The 13,447-nt window shown below is 48.8% G+C and overlaps 1 long non-coding RNA gene across 1 annotated transcript; it reads right to left on the bottom strand.

Annotated features, from left to right (window-relative positions):
- Positions 1–40: 40 nt before the first annotated feature.
- LOC130022138 (uncharacterized) lies at positions 41–9,338 on the bottom strand. The gene is made up of 3 exons (XR_008792263.1): positions 9,150–9,338; positions 7,062–7,138; positions 41–209 (listed from the first exon to the last, which is right to left on the bottom strand). It is a non-coding gene; the product is annotated as an uncharacterized LOC130022138 (long non-coding RNA).
- Positions 9,339–13,447: the final 4,109 nt, after the last annotated feature.

Consider the following 13,447-nt stretch of genomic DNA (forward strand, 5'->3'; position numbering starts at 1 on the left):
TTTGCGGGTGGCAGGGCCCCAGATTGCTGGACGGGTTTCCCCACAGCTAATTTCAGTGAAAGACAGCTGCTTTCTTTTGGCTTATCATCTGGCGAGATCTCTCCAGTCTGAATATCCCCAGGGGCACCAAGTCCAGAATGTTCCTGGAAGACGTCTTCCTCACACCGTTCACAGTCCTGCACGGTCCACCAACGCTGCCTGCCTCCCTGCTGAAGAACAGAGAATGACTGTGGTTATCTACACACTGGTACCACCCCCTGCAACACAGAGATAGCAGAAGAACACGGGGTGATTTCTAATCTTTTTAAGGTTTTGTTTGTTCTCTGCACACCATATGACACCCTGAAAATTAGGAAATAAATCTTTTTTATTTTTCTATTTTTATTTTTTTATTTTTTTGCTTTTTGGGTCATACCTGGCGTTGCACAGGGGTTCCTCCTGGCTCTGCACTCAGGAGTTACTCTTGGCGGTGCTCAGGGGACCATATGGGATGCTGGGAATCGAACCCGGGTCGGCCGCGTGCAAGGCAAATGCCCTACCCACTGTGCTATCTCTCCAGCCCAAGGGAATGAATCTTTTTTTAAAAAAAATTTTTTTTTGGTCTAGGGCAATAGTACAGCAGGTAGGGTGTTTGCCTGGCACACAGCCGACCTGGGTTCGATTCCCAGCATCCCATATGGTCCCCTGAGCACCGCCAGGAGTAATTCCTGAGTGCAAAGCCAGAAGTAACCCCTGTGCATCGCCAGGAGTGACCCAAAAAGAAAAAAAAAATTCCCATTTACTTTTTTTGTAAAGTATCACTGAGTGGGGCTGGAGCAATAGCACAGTGGGTAGGGCATTTGCCTTGCACACGGCCCACCCGGGTTCAATTCCCAGCGTCCCAAATGGTCCCCCAAGCACTTCCAAGAGTGATTCCTGAGTGTAAAGTCAGGAGTAACCCCTGAGCATTGCCGGGTGTGACCCCAAAATGCCAATAAATAAATAAATAAAAATATCGCCATGAGATACAAGTTACAAAGCTTTCATGATTGAGTTTCAGTCATACAATGATTGAACACCCATTCCTCCACCAGTGCGCATTTTCCACCACTAAATGTCCCCAGTATCCTTCCTGCCATCCCCACACCATCCCACCCCCTGCCTCTGTGGCAGGCGCTTCCTTCTTGCTCTTTCTCTACTTATGGGTATTATAGTTTGCAATACAGATACTAAGAGGCCAAGAGGCCATCATATTTGGTCCTTAGTCTACTTTCAGCTAGTCCTGACTTGATGTTTGCTTCCACTGGAGCTCAGAGGATCATGCATTGTTAGCCGTCTCTGCTGCAGAGTGTTTGAGAGAAGAACAGAGGAGTGTTACTCGGAATAATAATTCACAGTTATACTTTCATGATAAAATCATGTTGGAAGGAGTCTCATACCTCAAGCCATTCACCGACTATCACACTGGTTTACTGCATTGACCGTAATTAGAATGAGTATAGCTGTGAAGAAGGTACCGGCAGAGGAACAAAGGCATGCGGGTCCCGGGACTGAGATCTCCAAGCCTACCCGGATTGGGGCTGAGCATCCTCCACCCAGATCCTCCAAATTCCAGTAGGCAGGGGTCACACCCACCAACTGGCCTCCTGGTGCCATGTAATCCTATCAACGGCCAAGACCCAGAGACTATAAAACCCAGCTCCCAGAAGCGCGCAGCCGCAAATGCGGCCATGCAACATCTTATTATCTCATTCCTACTTTGGACAAACTGGCAGGCTACCGAATGTAACCTGCCCACACGGCAGAGTCTGGCAAACTCCCCGTGGTGTACCCAATATGCCAAATACCACTAACAATGATGGGTCTCATTCTCCTAACTCTGAAAGAGCCTTGAATATGGCACTTTTTTAAAAATCTCAGGGCTAGGACGAAAGAGACGTTACTGGGGCCGGCTCGAGGCAATCGAGGAGTAACAGGATGGTCGTGATCATGATCTACTTTCAGCACGCATCTCCCATTCTGAGCGATCCCTCCAACCATCACTGACTTAGTAGTCCCTACTCCAGTTGCCTTCTCCCCCAGCACTTCCAAACCACAGGGTGATCATCCTGGCCCTTGTCTCTAATTGTCGTTGGGTGTCAGCCTCATATTGTTATTTTATATTCCACAAATGAGCACAGCCAGTCTATGTCAGTCCTGCTCTGACTCATTTCACTTAGCATAGGGAGGGAATCTTACCAGGCAAGGAAACCCCAAAACACCCAGACACAGATGCCATATTGCAAATGACCAGAACTCCCATTTTTTTCTTTCTTCCTTTTTGGCTTTTAGGGTCACACCCAGCAATGCTTAGGGGTTACTCCTGACTCTGCACTCAGGAATCATTCCTAGGGGTGCTCAGGGGACCATTATGGGATACCAGGGATCGAACCTCGATCTACTGCATGTCAGGCAAACACCCTCCCTGCTGTACTATCACTCTAGCTGTAAGAACACCTCCTTTTCCTCCCTTCTTTCTCAGAGTCTTTGCACCCCTAAACCCTCAACCCCATCACTAGGGGGGAAAACTCAGCTGCAACCTGGGTCCCAGAGAGAGACACTGGCAAACCCTATCACATCCCTTCTGTCTGGGGGACCCTAGTGGTGGGCATTAGAGATGGGTGGGACAAGCCCAAGTACCTTCTTACTTGGATCCTCCCTGCAGATGACCCAGAAGTTATGTCTCTGCACAAAAGGAAGAGGCAGGAGGACCCCCTGGCTTCTGTCTCCTGGGCACTGTCCCTGTTATTGTTTCTGTTTGTCTTCTACCTTCTCTTTTTTTTTTCTTTTTGGGTCACCCCTGGAGATGCTCAGGGGTTCCTCCTGGCTCATGCACTCAGGAATCACTCCTGGCGGTGCTCGGGGGACAATATGGGATGCTGGGAATCGAACCTGGGTCGGCCGTGTTGGCTGCGTGTAAGGCAAATGCCCTACCTGCTATGCTATCGCTCCAGCCCCTCTCTGGTTTTTGTTTAATTAAACTTTTGTTTGCTTGTTTTGGGGACACACCTGGCAGTACTCAGGGGTTACTTCCTGGCTCTGCACTCAGGAATTATTCCTGGCCGTATTTGGGGGACACTAGGGGATGCCCAGAATCAAAACCTGGGTCGGCCACGCTCAAAGCAAACACCCACCCCATCATGTTATAGCTCCAGCCCCTCTTTTTTTATTTTTGGAGGGAAGGGGTACATACAACAGTGCTCAGGGACTACTCCTGGCAGTGCTCAGGGGACCAGATTCATGGGATGGAACCGTGCGCCACCACGTGCCAGGCAAGCGCCCTACCTGCTGGACTATTGCTCCAGCCCTGAGAATTCTAATCTTGACATCATACCAACCCAATTCCTTTTTTGAATTTTTTTTTCTTTTTGGGTCACACCTGGCGATGCACAGGGGTTACTCCTGGCTCTGCACTCAGGAGTTAATCCTGGCGGTGCTCAGGGGACCCTATGGGATGCTGGGAATCGAACCCGGGTCGGCCGCGTCCAAGGCAAACGCCCTACCCGCTGTGCTATCTCTCCAGCCCCTTTTTTTTGAATTTTTTAAACTTTTTATTTTTAAAATTTTTTTTTAAAAATTATTAATGTGGGGCTGGAGAGATAGCACAGCAGGTAGGGCATTTGCCTTGCACGCGGCCGACCCGGGTTCAATTCCCAGCATCCCATAGGGTCCCCTGAGCACCGCCAGGAGTAACTCCTGATTGCAGAGCCAGGAGTAACCCCTGTGCATCGCCGGGTGGGACCCAAAAAGCAAAAAAAAAAAAAAAATTAATGTAAGAGTTCTGCTATTTATTCAACCATTAAGCTGATTTCACTGGGCATGAACTCCACGTTACAATGAGATAATGAGATAGAACATGACAAAGCTATTCTTAATTGCGTTTCAGTCATATAATGATCCAGCATCCATTCCTCCACCACTGTATATTTCCCACCACCAATGTCCCTGTTTCCCTACTACCATCCCCCACTACCCCACCCCTCTATGGGAGGGATTTTCCTTCTCGTTCTTTCTCTCCTTTTCCTTTTGTGCATTATGGTTTGCCATACAGGGGCTATGAGGTCATGGTGTTTGTTCCAGACATTCAGTATTTTTATCGGGACGGTAAGGCTAGAGTAGTTTTTCAATTGCCAGCCCAATTCCTGACGTGGGCTGCTTTGATCTCGAATCACGAATCACGACCATCCTGTTATTCGTCGATTGCCTCGAGCAGGCCCCAGTAACGTCTCCTTCATCCTAGCCCTGAGATTATATTCATTTATATTATATAGGAGAATGAGACCCATCATTGTTACTGGTATTTGGCATATTGGGTACGCCACCGCCACCGGGAGTTTGCCAGACTCTGCTGTGTGGGCAGGCTACATTTGGTAGTCTGCCAGGTTGTCCAAAGTAGGAATGAGATAATAAGATGTTATAATAAGATGTCGCGCGGCCGCAAGTGCGGCCGCGCAGTTCCAGGAGCTGGTTTTTATAGTCTCTGAGTCTTGGCCATTGATGGGATTACATGGTGCCAGAGGGCCAGTTGGTGGGTGTGACCCCCACCTACTGGAATTCGGAGGATCTGGATGGAGGATGCTCAGCTCCGATCCGAGTAGGCTTGGAGATCTCAGCCCCGGGTCCCGCTTGCCTTTGTTCTTCTGCCAGTACCTTCAGGTGTGCAGACAGTAGTCTCAGCATGATGGTGGCTGGTCCTGGAGGTCTTCGGTTGCCGGAGCCCTGGTCAGGGTGGGGAGGAAAGCTCAACCCGCTCCCCTCCAAGGGGCCCCGGTGAGGAGAGCCAGGTGCAGGGGCAGGAGACTGCACTGTTCTCTTCCGGGAACTGGTTTTTAGAGTCTCTGAGTCTTGGCCATTGATGGGATTACACGGCGCCAGGGGGCCAGTTGGTGGGCTGCTTTGATGCTGGGTGATAAATTCCATCTACCATAATGATGTGCATCTCTCTCTGCTTTAAAGACTCAGAAGCAGGGCCAAAGTTATGTAATACAGTGGATAGGGCATTTACCTTGCAAGTCAAGACTCAGAAGCTAGGCTAAGAGTTATCTCTAAAGGGGGATGGGGTGGGGGGTGGGAGGGATGCTAGGAACATTGGTGGGGGAGAATGGGCACTGGTGAGGGGATGGGTAAACGATCATCGTATGACTGTAATGCAAACACGAAAGTTTGTAAGTTTGTAACGTACCCCATGTTGATTCACTAATAAAAAAAAAAAAAGAGTCATCTTTAAGGGGCCAGAGTGATAGTATAGCAACTAGGGTGCTTGCTGGCACGTGGCCAACCTGGTTTTGATCCCTGGCATCTAGAATTCCTCCAGCACAACCAGCAGTAATTCCTGAGCACTGCCCGGTGTGGCCAATAGGGAAAAAAAAAATTTCCCCCTTTAGAACCATGCCCCTTCATGGATCTGTAAATAAGTCTCTGAGAATTCCGAAGCACAATATATGTGCTCATTTAAAGTGTCCCCAATTTTTGGCCGAGATTAGTACCAGGAATTTTACTCCATGGCTTGGAGGCCAGCCACATATGCTAGGGGAAAAGGGAGCTCAGATAGAGAAGGGAGCACCAAATAAAGGGTGTTGGGAGGATCCTCCCAGGATGGGAGAAGCATGCTGAAAGTAGACTATAGACCGAACATGACTGCCATCCATTGCCTCTTTTGCAAACCACAACACCCAAAAGGAGACAGAGAACAAAAGGGAATGCCCTGCCACAGAGGCAGGGTGGGATGGGAGGGATGGGGGGGTGGGAGGGATACTGGGACCCGTGGTGGTGGGAAATGGGCACTGGTGGAGGGATGGGTATTTGATCATTGTATAATTGAAACCCAAGCACAAAAATCTGTAAGTCTACAACTGTACCTCATGGTGTCTCACTAATAAAAATTAAACAAATAAATAAATAAAAAAATAAAGTGTCCCCAGTTTTGGAGCCAGAACATAGCTCAATGATGTAGCAGCGGGTTGAGAGCCTGGTTTTGATTCCTGACACAAAATACATTCCAAACATGAACAGAACAAAATGCAGATGAATAAAATGCAAGGAGAAAAAGTCTTTTTCATATAGAAAATACCTTGTTTGGGGGGTCATATCCAGCAGTACTCAGGGGTTACTCCTGTACCTATACTCAGGGATCACTCCTGAGTGATGGGATGCCAGGAATCAAATTTAGGTCAACTGCATGCAAGGCAAGCATTCAACCCTCTGTATGATCTTTCCAGCTCCATATAAAAAAATACCTTGCTACAGGTGCCGGAGAGATAGTAAAGCATATAGGATTCTTTTTTGGGGGGGCGTTTTTTTTTTGGCTTTTTGGGTCACAGCCGGTTATGCACAGGTGTTACTCCTGGCTCTGCACTCAGGAATCACCCATGGCGGTGCTCAGGGGACCATATGGGATGCTGGGAATCGAACCTGGGTCGGCCACGTGAAAGCATATAGGATTATTGCCTTGCATGTCGCCAACCCAGGTTTGATCCCCAGCATCCCATATAGTCCCCTGAGCACCACCAGGAGTAATACCTGAGTGGAGAGCTAGGAGTAGCCCCTGCGTATTGTCGGGTGTGGCGATAAAACACACAAACCAACCAACCTTGCTAAAGGAATATTCCATTCTGAGATGAACGGGGTGGGGCAGAGGGAACCCAGCTGTGCCGAGGGGTCATTCCTGATTCCGTGGTGGGGATCATATGTGGTGCCAAGGACCAGAAATGAGGTGGCGCATGTAAGGGCACAGTCTTGAGAATATATTATCTCTCTCGGTCTCTATAGTCTAGCTAAAGGAAATATCAACATTGTCATTGTGAAGAAACAGGAATGACTCTTTTTTTTTTTTTTTGCTTTTTGGGTCACACCCAGCAATGCTCAGGGGTTACTCCTGGCTTTGTACTCAGGAATCACTCCTGGCAGTGCTCCTGGCAGGGGGACCACGTGGGATGCTGGGAATCGAACCTGGGTCGGCCACGTGCAAGGCAAAACGCCCTACCCACTGTGCTATTGCTCCAGCCCCGAAACAGGAATGACTCTTTCCAAACCTATGACCTTACCTTTTCCAACTGACCGCATACTGCCTTTCCAAACTGAAATGGACCAAAGGCCAATTCTTGAAGTTGAGGTTCCCATTCTAAAAGAAAACACAAAAAAGTATTGCAAGTATGAACAGATGAAATGTAGATGAATTAACTAAAAAAAAAAAAAAAAAAAAGATCCACAGACCAGAGATACTACAGAGGGGAGGGTGCTTGCCTTGCATGTGGCCAACCTACATTCAATCTCTAGCATCCCACAGTGTCCCTTGGACTTGCCAGGTTTGATTTAGCCTTGATTGCTGAGAGCAGAGTCACGTGTAACTCCTAAGCATTGCCCGGAAGAGAAAGGAAAAATGAAAAATCCACAATTTTTTTTTTTTTTTTTTTTTTGCTCTTTGGGTCACACCCGGCAATGCTCAGGGGTTACTTCTCACTCTGAACTCAGAAATCACCCCTGGCAGTGCTTGGAAGACCATATGGGATGCTGGGGCTCGAACCCAGGTCAGCTGTGTGCAAGCAAACACCCTACCCGCTGTACTATCACTCTAGCCCCCACAATATCTATTTTTATTATTTTCAAAGAAATATAAACAGGAGGGCAGGCGCGGTAGTTTAGCAGGGAGGCATTTGCCTTGCTCATGGCCAATCCAGGTTTGATCCCCAGCAGCCCATATGGTCTGTAAGATCCACCTAGAAATGATCCCTGAATGCAAATCCAGGAGTAACCCCTGAGTTCCACCAGGTATTGTCTGCACCCACCAAAAAAAAAAAAGACCCATAATAATAGTACTCAATTCTTTATCAATAATGATCATAGGAGGGCTGGAACGATAGTATAGCAGGTAGGGCATTTGCCTTGCATGAGGCTGACCAGAGTTCAATTCTCAGCATCCCATATGGTCCCCCGAGCACCACCAGGAGTAATTCCTGAGTGCAAAGCCAGGAGTAACCCCTGTGAATCACCGGGTGTGACCCAAAAACGGGAAAAAAATGATCATAGAGCCCAGAGCAATAGTACAGAGGGTAGGGCGTTTGCCTTGCACACGGCCGACTCTGATTCAATCCCTGGCATCCCATATGGTCCCCCACGCAACACCAGAAGTAATTCCTGAGTACAGAGCCAGAAGTAAACCCTGAGCATTGCTGGGGGTGACCCCAAAAGCAAAATAATAATAATAATAATGATCATAAGTGTGATAGGTCTAAAATCACCCATCAGTGGGGTGGGTACTTGAACATTGTTTGATTGAAATGCAATCATAAAAGTCTGTAAGTCTGTAAATGTATCTCATGATGATTCATTAAAATAAAAAAAAAATTTAAATGCTTTAAAAATTAAAAATTAATAAATAAATTAAATTCAAGATCACGATCATCCTGTTGTTCGTCGATTTCCTCAAGCAGGCGCCAGAAACATCTCCTTCTTCCTAGCCCTGAGATTTTAAAAGAGCCATTTCAATGCTCTTTCAGGATTAGGAGAATGAGACCCATCATTGTTACTGGTATTTGGCATATTGAGTACGACATGGGAAGTTTGCCAGACTCAGGTTCTCCAAAGGAAAAATAAGATAATAAGATGTCACTTCCGGGAGCTGGGTTTTATAGTCTCTCCATCTTGGCTGTTGATGGGACCAACCTGGCACTGGCGGCAGCAGCTGGTGGGTGTGACGCCTACCTACTGGAAGATGGGGGTCTGGGTGGAGAAGGCCCAGTCCCAATCTGAGTAAGCTTAGAGACCTCAGCATAAATTAAATTAAATAAATTAAATTAAATTAATTAAACAAAATCACCTATCAGAACCAGAGCACTTGCCTTGCACATGGCTGACCCGGATTTGATCCTTGGCCAACCTAGATTTGATCCTCAGCTGACCCAGATTGAATTCCCTGCCACCCAGGATGCGATCCCCGCTGACCAGGATTTGATCCTCAGCACTGCATCAACCAGTACTGTTGTAAAACCACTGACCTGTACGCTGTTTGCAGGCAACGCCAAGAGATGCACAAAAGTGAACCCAGGCTCAATTGTTCTGGGTTGCTCCCGGCAGAGCCCTGGGGACCCTGCAGAGCTCCAGACCTCTGAAGTGTCTCCCAGTCCCACACTCACCCTTAACGCCTCCACTCTCCCCGGTCCTCAAGTCTCCATGCTCCAGCCAAGAGATGAGAGAAGGTTTAAATTGAGAAGAACCTGCTAACACAGTACAATTGACAGACAAATACTGTTTAAGTTTAAAATCACATAGAGGGGGGCCGGAGATAGAACAGCGGGGAGGGTGCCAGCCTTGCTGACCTGGGTTCGATCCCTGGTATCCCACAGGGTCCCGAGCCTACCAGGAGTGATCCCTGAGCACAGAACCAAAGAGTAAGCCCAGAATACTACAAGTGTGACCTCAAAACAAAAACAAAAAAAAAAGAAAAGAAAATCACACTGATGGGGGCTAGAGGGGCGGGTGCTTGCCTTGCACGTGAATGACTTGGGTTCAACCCCAGCATCCCAGGGGGTCCCTTTAGCCCTGCCAGAAGTGATCCCTGAGCAGAGAGCCAAGAGCCAGCCCTGAGCTCCGCCAGGTGTGACCCCTAAAACCGAAAGTAAATACAAGACTAAATAACACTTGTTGTGTTTGGGAAAATAACACCCATGGGTGCTCTGAGGAGACTCAGTGGAGCATCTGGGGTCACTCCCAACAGAAATCATGGTAACATGCAGTGCTGGGAATCGAACTTGGGAATCCTACATGTTAGGCCTGTGCTCCTCCCCACAAAATCCTGGACGACAGTCGGCAAGTACAGACAGAGGTGCCTGTCCTGGTCTGCCAAGCTCACAGGCAGCCCTGACTGGGCCCCCTAGAGCCCACGTGGGTTCATCCCAGGTCCGGCGGCAGCCCCGGTGGCTCTCACCAACAGCCCGCAAGTGCTCGTAGGTCTCCAGCATCACGTCTCTGTAGAGCTTCCTCTGGGAGGTGTCCAGACACGTCCACTCCTCTGGGGTGAAGCTCACAGCCACGTCGGGGAAGGTCAGCGCGTCCTGAGTCAGGACACACAGGACGGCAGTATTCAGGGCCCATGCCCACCCTGTTTCTGGGACTGTGAGGAAAGGACCCCCCAAGGCCCTAGAAGGGTTCAAGGCCTCTCCCCTCAGGAGGAACCAGCCTCAATGTCCTTCTCTCCACAGGAACCCTGGCTGATGGGCCCCAGAAATCACTAGAAGGGAACGTGAGCAAACAGTACAGTGGGAAGGGCTCTTTCCTTGTACATGGCTGACCTGGGTTCGATCCCTGGCACCCCACAGGGTCACCAAGCACTGCCAGGAGTGATCCCTGAGTGCAGAGTCAGAAGTCAGCCCTGGCATCACCAGTTAGGCGCCACCTCCCAAAAAAAAGTCCTGCATTGGATAAGGTCCCCCAAAACTGGTAGGTGAGATCCCCAAACACAGTCAGGTGAAACCTGGGCACCAACAGGTGTGCCCTGTCCAAACAAAGAAACTCTGAAGAGGGACCTAACTGAAATGAGGGGCATGTCCAGGAACAGGGCTTTGTCACTGCAGAATCCCACACCCTGTTCTTACCTCAGGATTTTCTGTCACTGTGGGTCTCACCATTCTCTTAGCTGCTTTCATTTCCTATGAGGGGCAAAAAGTCCTGTTAAGAAGAAGACCTGGAGGGGCTGGAGTGATAGCACAGCGGGTAGGGCGTTTGCCTTGCACGCTGCCGACCCGGGTCAACCCGGGTTCGATTCCCAGCATCCCATATGGTCCCCTGAGCACCGCCAGGGGTAATTCCTGAGTGCAGAGCCAGGAGGAACCCCTGTGCATCACCAGGTGTGACCCAAAAAGAAAAAAAAAAAGATTCCTTCAAAAACTAAAGATAAAGTTACTTGACATTAAAATGAATTGAAAACACACACACACACACACACACACACACACACACACACACACACATACACACACACTGGCCTGACCAGAAGTCCCTGCCTTCAAGCTGAAAAATGCCCAGACTGGGCACCAAAGGGTAAGACGGTGCCTGGGACTGAGTTTTATTTTATTATTTTGGGGTCACATTTGGCCATGCTCAGGGGTTACTCCTGGCTCTGTACTCAGGGATCACTCCTGACAGTGCCCAGGGGACCCTATGGAATGGCAGGAACCAAACCCAGGTCAGCCTCATGTAAGGCCAGTGCCCTCCCCATTGGATCATCTCTCAGGCTCCTGGAACTGGATTTTTTTTTTCTTTTTGACGATACACTGGGGTTACTCCTGGCTCTGCACTCAGGAATTACTCCCGGCTGTGCTCAGGGGACCATATGGGATGCTGGGAATCGAACCCGTGTCAGCCACATGCAAGGGAAGTGCCCTACCCACTGTGCTATCGCTCCAGCCCTGGGACTGGATTTTTAACAGCTCAGTCACAGGAAACGGGTCAAGGGGGCACTGGAGAAATAGTCTAGCGGGGAAGGCACTTGCCTTGCAAGCGGCCAACCCAGGTTCAAACCCCGGTATCCCATTGGATTCCCAAGCCCAGGAGCCAGGTGTGTCCCCTCCACAAAAAAAAACAAAACAAAGACACAGGCCAAAGGCCTGAAGCACTGACAGTACTATCTGCCCCTCAGTGCTAGGGGAAGACCTCACTGCTCACCAGAGATGAAGCGATTCCATTTTCATTCAAGAGGGAATACATAAAAGAAGAAGGAATGGAGGAGAGCACAGAGCCAGGAGGAAGCCCTGAGCTCTGCCAGGTGTGGCTAATACACACACACAGACACAATTTTTTTTTTCTTTTTGGGTCACACCCGGCGATGCTGAGGGGTTACTCCTGGCTCATGCACTCAGGAATTACTCCTGGCGGTGCTCAGGGGACCATATGGGATGCTGGGAATCGAACCCGGGTCGGCCGCGTGCAAGGCAAACGCCCTACCCGCTGTGCTATCGCTCCAGCCCCAGACACAACTTTTATTTGATCTCTGACACACCATAGGTTCCCCCCAAGCACCGCTAAAAGTAATTCCAGAGTGCAAGGGGGATGGTACCGGCTCATCCTTCACGCCCTACCGAGGTCACGAGTGGTCCCCACAAGCGGCTCTCTGGCATGTCCATGGCTCCAGAGGCCAAAGGACTTAGTCCAGAGCCCGGCAGCTTGCGGCAGAAAAGTGAATGGATCATGCGTTAACCTACCGCGACATGGGGCTGGAGAGATAGCACAGTGGGTAGGGCGTTTGCCTTGCATGCGGCCAACCCGGGTTCGATTCCCAGTATCCCATATGGTCCCCTGAGCACCGCCAGGAATAACTCCTGAGTGCATAACCAGGAGTAACCCCTGTGCATCGCCAGGTGTGACCCAAAAAGCAAAAAAAAAATTAATTAATTAAATAAATAAAAATAAACTACCGTGCCATGCCTCCCCCGGAGGGAAAGGGTGTTGCTCCTTTCTGCCTCCCCCCTCCCCACACACACACAGCAAGGTGGTTACTGCCTCAGAGCTTATAGGAAAGCCAGGTATGAGCCAGCGGTGATGGGGCAACTGCAGTCTCGTGGGAAGGGGGACGGTACCACTCGTCCTTCATGCCCTACCGAGGTCACAAGTTGCCCCCCACGAGAGGCTCTCCGGCACAGTAATAACATCAGACTCACAGAAACTAATCTCGTAATTATCTGGCTCTTTGCAGAAATCCAAAATCGTGGCCATGTGACATTATATGATTCTCATAACCAACTATAGAAAACAAAGTATTTCACAATGCCTCTTCAGCAATTCTGATTGTTGGAGGGAAATTCTAAACAACAATGGTGCATCTTTTGTCAAAATGATGAATGTAACCAACGTAGAAAAGAGTTAAGTAGAAATCATCTGCCTCACAGGCATTTTGAGGGGTGGGAGGGGGATATACTGGGGTTCTTGGTGGTGAAAAATGAGTACTGGTGAAGGGAAAGATGTTTGATCATTGTATGACTGAGACTTAAACCTGAAAGCTTAGTAACTTTTCCTACAGTGATTCAATAAATAAATATAAGAAGAAAAATAAATTAATAAATAAATAAAATTATGGGAAAAAAAAAAGTAAGGTGGATTTCATGCCCAATTCAATCAGCTAATCAGTGGCTGAATAAATAGCAGTACTCTTACATTTAAAAAAAAAATAAGTAATTCCAGAGTGCAGAGACAGGAACAACCCCTGAGCATTGCCAGGTGTGCCCTATACCACCTTCCTTCAAAAAAAAAAACCCTTTTCAAAACCTTAAGCCAAGGGCCCAAGTGATGATACAGCAGAGAGGGTGTTTGCCTTGCACTTGACCAACTTGGGTTCAAACCCCGGCATCACATAGGGCTTTCTGAGCACCATCAGGAGTGATTCCTGAGTGCAGAGCCAGGAGTAAGCCTTAAGCACTGCCAGGTAACAACCCAAAAGAAG

This window comes from Sorex fumeus, unplaced genomic scaffold (assembly GCF_029834395.1).
Source record: "Sorex fumeus unplaced genomic scaffold, SorFum_2.1 ptg000019l, whole genome shotgun sequence".
In the NCBI taxonomy this organism is placed as follows: domain Eukaryota; kingdom Metazoa; phylum Chordata; class Mammalia; order Eulipotyphla; family Soricidae; genus Sorex; species Sorex fumeus.